The following is a 13,362-nucleotide window of genomic DNA, read 5'->3' on the forward strand; positions in this document are numbered from 1 at the left end:
GCATTCAATCATGAATGGATCTTCAAACAATTTCAGAGTCCTAGGTCAACACTCATGGCTCAACCACAATCTTACATATGTATGTTGATCTTAGTATACATTACATACAAGTCTCAAAATTATTTAACTAAATTAGGACTCTGAACCCGTAATCCCTATAAATAAGAGTGCCAGATGTTTTCAATTATCTTAAAAAAAATAATGCCCAAACCTCTACGATTTTGTTTTGCATCCTCCACAATATATCAAATTAAATTCTAATATTAAATCCTTAAACATATGACATACAATTAAAATTCTCTAAAAATAGTAATAGTTTCTTTTAAATCAATTTGAGCCTTTCATATTCAAATGAGACAAAACTATTTACTCAGTCTTGCATCATGGGTAATACTTACCTTATCTCATATTATGATAAAAAAATTATTATAAAAATTTGGATAGTGTCTCTCCTAAAAAATATAAAAGTTATTCTAAAAAATTGGACAGAACCTTCCCTATATAGAAGTGTAAATGGTAGAAATGTTGACATAGTCACTACATTTTAGTCCATAAAGGAAATCCTAAGGGTTCAGGAGAGAGCTAGGAGATCCTATAAATTCACATGAGGGCCCAAATAAGTTCGATGGGTACATACCAGTGGCGGAGCCAGGAGTTTTTCGTTGGGTGGGCAGACTTTGGGTCTCGGAGACAATGCTATGGTCTTGAAGGACGATCCATTTATTCGGATCAATGGCGGAGCCAAAAAAAAAATCGTTGAAGGCACAGTTGTTCGTTAAGAGATAAAACTTAAATAAGCCTTTGAACTATATTGAAATCTATTGGTTATCAATGTAAAAAAAATCAGAAATATTTATCACAATATACTCAAATCATTTGAGATCTGTCTTGCATACATTAAGCTCAAATAAACAGCAAGGAACCAGAACATTACGCTGCTTTCTGAAAGCAGTTTCTAAAGCTTAAAACACACAATCCAGAACCCGGTTGAATGCAGATTCGAACTCGGAGAGTGACTGACGCTGGTCCAGATTAGGTGGAAGCTTAGGGTGTATGTGATACCGCTGCCACGGGAAGACATAAACGTGTCTGCACCACTTGCTGATCGTTGTCCTGGGCGAGTGCTCGCCACCTAAAACAAACTGCATCTAAATGACAACACACCACGGACGATAATATCCAGAAGAGGTCAAGTCCAACACTAACAATTTTTCAATTCCAAGCATGCGTTATTGATCCTCGAACAGATTGCTGGATTAAAAGTAAACATACACTTAATTTCTGTTTGTCACACACCAGACAAATTAAAACACACATAGCGGTAGGCATTAGCATACAAGAGTTAAAATCAGATTCTTTGTTTCTTTACGAAATATCGCTGGAGGCACAATATTTTTTTTTCGGTTTCAAATTCTGGGGTGGGCGACTGCCCACCCATGCCCACCTCTGGCTCCGCCACTGGTACATACTTGATTCTACTAAAATTTTGACAATGCTTTTGCGGTGTACTATCAAAACTTCTCTTTAATTGGGCAGAACCTTTGGTATCGGAGCTCCAAAGGCTGATTTTGATCAGCCAGTACTCACTCAAGCAAACAAAAAATGTCAATGGGTAAGGACCATGATGGTTTCTAGTAGAATAAACTAAGAAAATAACAGAGTTTGCACTAAAAAACTAAGAGAGAGGGAGTTGGATAGGGCTAGAGAGAGAAGAGAGAGGGAAGTGAGATGGGAGAGAACACCCCACAGGGGGGTATTTGTAGGCCAAGGAGGGGGGGCACCCCCTCTGTGTCAAGTTTTGGAGGGAGAAGGAGGTGACTCACCCCTTTCCTTCCTAGTTGTTACCCATGTAGAGGAGGAAGGGAGTGACTCACCCCCTCTTCCTCTCATAGGTGTCATCCTAAGAGAGAAAGAAAAAGGGTGATTGGGTGTCAGCCCCCTACTGGTTTAGAAACACAAATTTTAAAATAAGTCTTTACATTTTTCAAAAATTTTAAAAAAAATCATCTTATTTATTACATTTATACCCTTTATTATTTTAACTATTTACCATAATATACCTTTTTGGTATGAAATTATTATTTTATCCTTGAAAATTTTAAATACTTACAGGTATGTCCTTGAAATATGGATCTGAATAAATATTCAAATCCACTAAAATATCTATTTAGATAATATTCAGATATATTAAAGGATACATTTTATTTTTAGATATGGGTTCAAATCAGTATCTAGATCTGGTAAAAGATCTAAATCCGAATATTATTTGGATCGATCTTCTGGACTTCGAATAATGTCTAGATTTGGTTTAAGATTCACAAGGTTCAATTTCATATAATGAATTTATTTAACGTTTAAAAATTGCAGCTATTATATTCCTACTTTCTAAAAAAAATTGTTCTCAAAATTAACTTTACACTCAATCAATGTTATTAAAAATGCGCCTCAAGGTGCAAAAAATGTGCCTCACCTCAAGGCGAGGGCCTTTGTGCCTTGAGGCACAAATATAAAGCGCAATACCCCTGAGGCGTGCGCCTCATAGGCCTTGAGGCACACGCCTTGAGGCGAGGCATGCCTCAGACTGAGGCGCACACGCCTCGATTTATTTGGCTTCCAAAACCTTATCACACACCATTTTCAAGGGAAAGGCTTAAAGGCTTCCATATTAGTGATATCTCCATGTATCTCCATAGCAATAAGGGCGAAACACGTTGCATTTCACAATCGTTGCAGGCCAACATACTTCCAAGATCGTTAACCTCTGTAACGGTTTGAACGTTGGAACGTTGGAGCCGATTCTCAATGATATGGAGCACGACCCAATGTCTGGCCCAGCATTGCCAAGTGGGTATTCAAAAGTTCAAAATTGGTTCATTGGATAAGGCTCTCATGGACGAAATATGGAGGAACTGCAATTATGCGGTGCATCCAGCAATAGGTAGGGCAAAGGGAGTTATAATGGTCTGGCACGAGGATTTGGTTAGTCTGTGGTGAATTTGGGAGATTTCGCAATTTTTATTCTTTTCCTGAATGGTGATCCCTTGTCATTCATCTTAACGGCAGTCTATGAACAATGCATAAGTGCTCGTAAAGAACTTTTTTGGAGGGAGATTGAAGAGGTTGCTCGAGTATTCACCCCCCACAAACTTTGAACTGTTGGTGTGGAGAGTGACTTTAACTCACTCTTGATAGTTGACTATTCCAATGGTGTGCATCAATACACAAGGAATATGCGAAGGTTTGATAAATTTTTTAGATTTCAAACATAAGCCCCCACTAAAAAAAATCCTGAGGGCGCTGCCCCCCTGAACCCCCTCCCGCTGACCGCGCAGCGGGATTCGCACCGGGGGAGCCCCCGGACCCCCCTTTCTGCAAGGGCAAAAGTACAATTTGCAAAGTTTGTAAAAACACTCATGCTGGTGCCAAACTTTAGAGGACAATATCCATATATATGCACACACTGGATATATTATTATATATATATATATAGTCGTGTCCCCGTGTCTGAAATTTTTGAAATTGCGTTGCATCCGTGTCGCACCCGCACTCGCACCCATGTGACATAGATTCCAAGTCTATTTTATATGCCTTTCTAGCATTAAAAAAAAATTTATAGGCTTAATAATCTGATATGTGTGTTTGACAAAAAGAATAATTATGTAGAAATCCCTACTTCGCATGTTTTTGGTTTTGATGAATTTTTGTATTAAGGATATTGACAAAAATTTATTTATGTTAAGTTCTATAGCAGGATATAGATGTATTAAGCCTAATGACAATTTTGAATTTTGTATTAAGCACATTGACAGAAAGTGATCTATGTGTTAAGTTCTAGGGCAGTTTTGATTCTTTTTAGAAAAGAATAATTTGTTTGTTTTTTGTCCACAAGGATGCTTACTGATATTCTATGCTGCAGTTCATGCGCAGAATAATTCGTTTGTTTTTCTCATATTTTTTTCAGTATTTATTTGAGATTTTTTATTTCCTGTTGGTTGTTGCTTCATCAATAAAGATTTTTTTATTTATTTATAATTTTAGATATTTTTATAGTTTTTTTAAGTTTTAAAAAAAACTTTGAGGCTTACGCTTTACGCCTCGAGGCATATGCCTTGCCTCAGATTTTGGTGGAGCGCCTCGCTACGCCTCAACGCTTTTCACAACACTGCACTCAATCGAATAGATGGGGATATTTTTCTTGCATCTATATTTCCGGTTCCCAGGTACACTCTTTGATGTCATGGTACTACCATTGAACCTTGATTAGTGAGACTGTCTTGTTTCTTAGTATTTTTTCTCTGTGATCTATTATTTGCACTAGTTGCTCTTCCATTGTCAAGTCATCATACCCCTCTAAGTTCTCATGCGGAATAACATGAGAGATCTATGATATACTTTCTTAGCATCAATATTTAAAGTACATTATGTACATGCGCATATTGTAATGGTAGAGCTACTCGATATGCTACTGCGCCTATCTTCTCAAGTATCTCAAAAAGACCAATGTATCTAGGGCTAAGTTTATCCTTCTTACCAAATCTAAAAATGCTTCGGGTTGGTGATATTTTTATAAATACATGGTCTCCAACATCGAATTTTAGTTCATGACATCTTTCATTTGCATAGCTATTGGAGATTCAAGAGTTCTATTTCCAATGTCACTCCAACATGTTGACAATCGACAAGTTCTTCCATCCCAATGTTGGCATGGTAACTATTATTATGCGCAAACTCTGTCAGTTGTATATGTCGATCTTTTTCGCTAGACCAATCCAAGGTAAAAGCCCTTAGCATATCTTTGAGGGTTTGGATGGTCCTTTCTAATTGTCCATGAGTTTGTGAATGGAAGGTTGTGCTATATTGTAACTTTGTTCCCAAAACCTTCTGCAATTGTTGTTATAATCGTTATGTAAATCATAGATCACGATAAGATATGATGGATAATGGTACTCCATGTAGTCAAACAATCTCTTTGACATACAAATTTGTGAGGTTTTTCAGAGTTTGATTTATTTTGATGGACAAAAAGTGCGTCAACCTAGTGAGATGGTCTACGATTACCTAAATTGAATCATATTGTCTGTGGGTTTGAAGTAACCTGACTATAAAATTGATGGTAATGTCATCCCACTTTCACTCTGAAATCTTCAAAGGTTACAACAAACCACCTGATTTCTGATCTTTTATTTTTACTTTTTTGTAGGTAAGACATCTTCATATGAATTCCACGATGTCCTGATTCATTTCATTCCACCAAAAAGTTTGTTGTCGATCCTTGAGCATCTTGGTACTTCCTATATGGATAGAGTACTTGGATTTGTGAGCCGTTGCTAATAGCTTCTTTCACAAGACTTGATCATTCAAAATTCACCACCTACCCATAAATTTAATAGTCCCATCCTCATCACAAATAAATTAGGACTCATGTTATTGGGTGGTGATCATAAATTTTTTAAATTTTGGGTCTGATTTATGCAGTAGGTGATTTTATCAAAAATTTCAGGTTGTGCACTTAGGCTTGCACGTTGAATTCTCCCTGATTCCTCCAAGAATGGTTGCCATGCTATAAAATCCTCTAAAAATTTCCAATGTGACCAATTAAACAGGAGGCTAAAGTTTTTCTGCTCAAAGCATATGCAACAATGTTTGCTTTTCCTGGATGATATGTGATGGACAAATCATAATCCTTCAAAAATTTCAATCATCTTTTCTTTCTCAAATTTAAATCTTTATGAGAAAATACATAATTGAAGCTTTTATGTTCAAAAAATACCTCAAACTTCTCACCATAAAGGTAATTATGCCAAATCATAAGAGCAAATACCACATTTGCTAGCTCCAAGTTGTGGGTACGATAATTTTGCTCATAAATTTTCAATTATCTAGAGGCATAGGTGATGGCTTTTCTATGATGCATCAATTCACAACCTAGCCCAACACCGGAGGCATCACTATAGATGACAAAAGCTCCTAATCCAGACAGTAATGCTAACACTGGTGTAGTGGTCAACTTCCTTTTTAGCTCCTGGAAGCCTTCCTCGCACTGAGGAGTCCAGATGAACTTGACTCCCTTTCTGAACAATTTAGTTATTGGAGTTATTATTCTTAAAAAATCTTGGATGAACCAGCGGTAATACTTGACTAATCCCAAGAAATTATGAATTTTGATAATAGTGCTCCTATGATAATGCTGCTTCAACTTTGTCTGGATCGACTTTTACACTATTGCCTGAGATAACGTGTCCTAGAAACATGACATGATCTAACCAAAATTCACACTTCAGGAACTTGAGATATAATTGATGTTCTCTTAGTGTTTCTAGCACAGTCCAAAGATAGATTTTGTATTGTTCCTCATTTTCAGAATCGATTAGTATGCCATCAATAAAAACTATAATAAACTAATCCAAGAAGTTTTTAAAAATGTGATTCATTAGATCTAAGAAGGTTGTTGGTACATTTATGAGTCCAAATTGCATTACCAGGAACTCATAATGGCCACATCTGATCATAAAGGTTGTCTTCTGAGCATCATCAACCTTGATGCATATCTGATGATAGTCTGATCTTAAGCCAATCTTCGAAAACACCTTTGCTAACCTTAGTTGATCAAACAAGTCCTTAATTTTAGGTAAATGATACTTGTTTTTTACCGTTACTTGGTTCAACATGTGGTAGTTAACACATAATCGCATCAAACCATCTTTCTTCTTTACGAACAGGACTAGTGCATCCCATGGTAACACATTGGGTCTAATATTCATTAGCTCCTGTAGTTGCTTCTTTAGCTTTACCAATTCAGCTGAAGACATTCGATATGGTGCTTTCGAAATTGGGGGTGGTTCTAAACATTAAATCAATAAAAAAATCTATCTCCCTCATAGGTGGTAGACTTGATAATTCTTCAAGAAAGACATCCTTGAATTCCTGTATGATTTTCAAATCTTTAATGTTTATTTCATAACCATTTTAAAATGTAACATTAGTTAGGAAAATTGAATTTATATGCCTTTAGTGCAAAGATCATTTACTATTTTTCAAAATGGTATACAAAACTGAACTCAATAGTCAGACAATTAGATCATTTAAACAAGACCCTTCTTCTGTGACACTTTAGATTGGCAAAGTGCCCGTGCAGCCAATCCATTCCCTGTATGTCATTATAGTATGTCATTTCTAACAAAATAAGATTAGCTGAAAATTTGGGTTCATTAATAGACATCTCTTTATTATGAAGGTATTTGACACAAACCTTCCTCGTTCTCAGAGGATTAACTACTTCAAGACCTATATTTAACTCACTTGTTGGAAGACTAAAGAGTTTTGCAAAATTCAATGATACAAAAGAATGAGAAGCACTCAAGCAGAGTGATCAACTATAGAAATTATACCTTTGATGACCTTGTGGCTCAGACCTACTTCCTTGGCCAATATTCCACCTCTGTGGTAGGTTTGATTGGGGTTGTTGTCGTTGTTGTGGAGACAAAGGTAAGTATTGTTGCAGTGGAGGTCGCATCATGTACTTTTCCTATTGGTGTCGTGGTTGGGATTGTACTGCCAACCTTAGGCAATTTATGATAAAATATCTCACTTCCTTGCAATAATTGTAAGTATTAAAGTCACGAGGACAAGGATGTCCTAAGTGACTTTTCTAACATTTTAGACTGGGGGTGAGCATCGACCTGACCCACTAATGGATCGGGTAGACGGGGTTGTTGATCAGGTTGGCCTGGTCAATGGTGTGACCCATCAATGATGGGTTGGCTTGTTGGGAAAACCCTATCCCACGGCCTGCCCATTAGCCCATGGCCCTAATCAGGTCGGTCGAGCCTATTATATAATATATTATGTTATATATATAATATATATAAAAGCAGAATGGACCGTGTCGAGCCAGAGGCCCGGTTCGGGCTGATCCAGAGCCAATTATATTGGCCCAAGCTCGACCCATGGCGGGTGGGTTGGGCTGGCCTGCGGGCTGCCCGGCCCATTGCCCACCTCTATTTCGAGCAAATCTTTATTGTAGGCAAACTTTGTGGTGGCCCTCCATAAAATAGACGTGACCTCTTAACTAGAGGTGCCTTTTCCTTATTCCTTAAAAAAGACCTCTTTTTGTCCTTCCTTGATTCAGACAACTCGGAATGCATTCAAGCCTCCCTAGTTTTGCATAAATTCTCGTCTACGGTGGTAGTTGCTTTAATGATATCATTACGTGTCTGCAACCTCCTCATAAGAACTTGACTCTGGAGTCCCTCTTTTAAGCCTTGAATGTACTTTTGTGCATGAGCATGTTCGGTGGTAAAGACATTTGGACAATATCTTTTCAAATGCCAAAATTTGGTAGTTTAATCTACCAATGTCATATTTCCTTGGAAGAGGTATAGAAATTTCTACATCATTTTATCCTTAGCAAAGATAGGGAAATAGGCCTTGTAAAACTTTTTGAATTCATCCCAGAGAATATTCAATGTGCTCTCAAATTGTGCTTCAAAAGTGGTCTCCCACCACTTTCTCGCATCACCCATGAGTCGGTAGGATCTGTACAATGTCTTTTTGTCCTCAAGTACATTGAGGATAGTGAATATACACTCTATCTCACGGATCCAAGACTCCGCTACTTCTGAATCAGCCTTCTCAGTAAAGGCAAGATGATCTAACTTTAAAAACTTTTCGTATGATAGATTCTAAAGTTGTGCTTGTTGGGTTTGCATATTCTTCATCAATATATAGAGTGCTTTCATTATAAAATCCCCCTGCTTCGCCCATGATTTAGATAGTTTTGGCATTTTCCTGAATTCAAATAATTGACATAAATTCTCATGTTGCCAAACATAGCATACACTCATTCATAATTCATCTTATTTATATAGCCACACGGTGCATCAAGAAACTAGCAAAACATTATACAAAAAGATATTTACAAGACATAAATTTAACTATTTGATCCAACCATGATAAGGTTGGTAGGTAGTCATAGCCGGAATGTAGATGAGGTCCTCATTGTCATCTGACAAGCTCCATAGGGTTGCCTACTTCTGTGCCGGTCCTGAACCACTACCACTGGCATGGTTAATATTTTGACTTGTGGTTGCAGCTCATGTTGTCGATTCCTACTTCGTGTTGGGCTTCCTCCTTTTCAAGTAGTTCTTTCAGAATTCGTTGATACGAGATTGAGGCCATTTTTAAAAGGTATTGTATTGGTGAGATAGTAAGGGGTGTCACCCATACTATCTCACTTTGGCACATGAATGACAACCTCCTATTGAGTTTAATCAGTACCGCTCACTCGCTTTGCTTGCTCACTCTATCAGTCACTTTTCTCCCTCAATTATAACTTTCTTTTTAGGTTGCTTTCCTACCTCTATTAGGCTGCACCTCCATGGCTATAGTTGAAACCTCTCTGTCAGTTGAATCTATATTCATCTGGCTAGGCATGTTCATGGCAGCTCTGCAATTTGAACAAGACATATGATGTCTCCTTACATTTATCATACAAACTCTACCTCTGAGTGCATCAGATATTTGGTCCATTCTTTTTATGATATTTTACTCTTAGTCGACGTCTAGTCAATATTCACTCCCCCTTGTATAGTTTGTTCACCGTGGTTACCAAACTAGCAAGCCTCTCGACTATCGGGCTTTGGTTGTCGTCTCTTCCTAGTAACAGAAGATTGTACTAGCGGATCACCCAACATGTACATCTCTCATTCCCTTGCCACGATAATAATTGGGGGAGGTTGAGGTGTCATTACTTGCACAGTTTTTGCCATATCCCTTATAATTTGTGTTGTCAATACCATAGAGACAATAAAATATTATATATCTAGGAATAGAAGTAACTCAAGAATACCTTGTCTCCTTGAGTTATGATGTCCATCATTATCATGACCCATCATTCTTAAACATATAAATAACTTTTTTAGGTTAAATCTATATTACATACATTATATTTGTATGTAAAACAACAAAAGTTCTTAAAATCTATATAAACTTAATTAAATATTACATGGTATGCCTACATAAACATGATTCTTTTGACTCTTTTACTATGTGAACAAAAAAATGAATTAAATCCGACCTGATAAAAAATTCACAATAGTTGTATTTTTGGGTCGATACCCATAAAAGCATTTCATGCTATTAAAAATATATCAACATGTAGTTACAATATTTACTATGCTTGTAATTAAACATAAATAGCATGAATTATCAATACGAAGCATACATTCAATCATGAATGTATCTCCAAACAATTCAAGAGTCCTAGGTTACCACTCATAGCTCAACCACAATCTTACGTACATATCTTGATCTTAGCATACATATTACATACAAGTCTTATAGAATTATTTAATTAAATTAGAGCTCTGAACCCGTAATCCATGTTAATAAGAGTACTAGATATTTTCAATTATTTAATGAAAAATAGTGCCAAAACCTCAAAGCCTATGATTTTATTTCACATATTCTACAATATATCAAATTACATTCTAAAATTAAATCCTTAAATAGATGACATACAGTTAAAATTCTCTAAAAATAGTAATAGTTCATTTTAAATCAAATTGAGTCCTTCAGATTCAAATAAGACCGAACTACTCACTTTGTCTTGCATCCTGGGTATTACTTATGCTATCTCAGATCATGGTAAAAAAATTATTATAAAAATTTAGACAGTGCCTATTCTAAAAAATTTAAAAGTTATTTTAAAAATTTTGATAGAACCTCCCTTATATAGAAGTGTAAATGGACAAAAAATTTGGCATAATCACCACATTTAAGTCCATAAAAAAAATCTTAAGCGTTCAGAAGAGAGATAGGAGATCCTATAAATCCATACAAGGTTTCAAATGAGTTTTACGAGTACATACCTAATTCTACTGAAATGTTGACAGTGCTTTCGTGGTGTACTATCAAAACTTCTCTTTAATTGGGTAGAACCTCTGCTACCGAAGCTTCAAAAGTCAATTTTGATTGGCCAGTACTCACTTAAGCAAACAAAAATCGTCAATGGGTAGGGATTATAATGGTTTATAGCAAAACAAACCAGAGAAATAACAAGGTATGGGTTAAAAATTTATGATAGAGGGAGTTGTATTGGGCTAGAGAGAGGAGAGAGAAGAGAGAAGAGAGAGGGACGTGAGATGGGAAAGAACACCCCCAGAGGTGTATTTATAGGCCAAGAAGGGGAGGGGGCAAACCCCTTGTGTGTTGAGTTCTGGAGGGGGAAGGAGGTGACTCACCCCTTTCCCTCCTAGTTGTCACCCATGTGGAGGAGGAAGGGAGTGACTTACCCCCTCCTAGGTGTCATCCTAAGAGAGAGAGATAGCAAAAAAGAGTGGCTTGGTGTCATCCCCCTACTCATTTTGTAAAACCTGCAAAATTTTAGTAATTATCAAAATAAATAAATATTAAAATTCTTTAAAATAAATACGATAATATGATATGGATTTGATCCAAATGGATCTTGAATCCGAATAAGATCAAATGGATCCAGAAATTGGATTCGGTTGGGGCGAGTGGATCCGAATCCTTGATGGATCCGAAATCCAATTAGAATTCAATTGGATCTCAATGGATCCAAATATGGTCGAATCTCAATCAAGATCCAAAATTCTAGTTAGAGAGTTCAGAAGATCTAAAGTATATTTTAGATCCAACTCGAATTTAAGATCTATTCGAAAACCCATTCGTATATAAATGAATTAACGAAGACCAATAATGCAACAATAGATGAGGTGGTGTTATGGGGAGGTGTATTGCCTAGTTGTGAGGTAACCTGAGTTCAAATCTCACCATACTTACATGCACATTTTTAAAAAAAACATGTTTTCTTTTTGACAAAAACACATAAAGGCACACATAAATAGTTTAAAAGATACACTAATTGCAATGAAACATGACATAGTGTAGTGGTGGGGTTTGTCGCCCCTTTGGAGAGTGACCTTGGTTCAAAACCCTTAGTGCACTTTGGCGATTTGAACCTTTTTATAAAAAAAATGTGAGACTAAACTCCTATGTTTTTGCTATATCAAAAAGTAAGTGGTAACGTGGGGAGTTACCACTTACTAAAAGTTTTTAAGAAGCTAAGATCTCTCCCCCACTCTCCATGATTTTAGTGGAGTCTTGCATCACAAGAATAGGAAAGGTACTACAAAAGAAAAAAAAATGGTTGAGAAATCAAATGCTCGTGAAGGGAGAAGGGAAACATAGGAAATTTGAGTTAGAGTTTAGAAAAGAAGGGAAATCATGTAGGTGGACGGTTTCTAACTTTTCAAAAGTTTTTTAAAAAGCTAACTATATGGAGATAAAATAGGGGAGGAGCCTTCTTAGAAAATCGTGAACCACGATTTGCTCCCTCATCCTCTCTTCTTTCTCTCTCTCTCATCTCATCTCCTTCTTTCCATCTCCATCTCCACACGTTGGAGGTGTTGTGCCACCTACAACTAGGAGGAAGGACGACCACCATCATACCCAGGTCGTGTCTAGTGATTTTTCTTGGAAGAGGTAAGGGCATAACTTCTCTATGTGTGTGTGCAGTGCCGTGAGGCACACATATGCATTTGGCCATGCGAATATATGTACTGTAATACATATATTTTAGTAACTAGCCATGAAAATAAAGGAATCTACATATTTCTACAGATATAATTTTAAATTCACGTATCCACATGAATCTTAGCATTTCTGCATTTTCCCTTCTGAAATGTGCCTATACCAAAAATGTTGATTATTGATATGCGTAAAGTACTATTAATCATGTGAAGTCACACACACGTACCGTGAGATGAGATGATCCAGTTCATAAGTAATTGTTGTATCATATTACTGCGCATATGGAAGTATTGATTTACCTAGTGGATCTGCACACATCACTTTGATATGATCCAAATATCATTCTGACATATGGATGAAACCTATGTTTCTTGCATTATGTTTTTTTTTCTGTATAAAATATCTCTGCTCATTCATTGGTACACAACTAATCCAGCACATGAACAAATCATGTACCTAGATTTATGTTACATTGATAGCTAAATGGAACCTGTGTGATTTTCTTATTTACACACAATCGAATTACTTAATCTGTACACATCACTTTGAGATCACCTGTTCTAGCATATAGATGACAAGTATTTGCCACATCACATTTTAGTCATATGAAGCATGGATGATCTCGTGAGGCTCAATATTACATTGGAAGGATATAATCCAGCATAAGAATGATTTATATATGGATCTGCACCATAGTTTAGACACATATAAGAGCTGGTGTTAGTTACTTGTTTGATTCCACACATAGTGAATCATTTACCTAATTTGGCATTAAGATTTGATATGTATGGACTAAATTACTTGAGCAAT

The sequence above is a fragment of the Nuphar pumila genome, chromosome 2 (assembly GCF_984573655.1).
Source record: "Nuphar pumila chromosome 2, dmNupPumi1.hap1.1, whole genome shotgun sequence".
Lineage (NCBI taxonomy): Eukaryota > Viridiplantae > Streptophyta > Magnoliopsida > Nymphaeales > Nymphaeaceae > Nuphar > Nuphar pumila.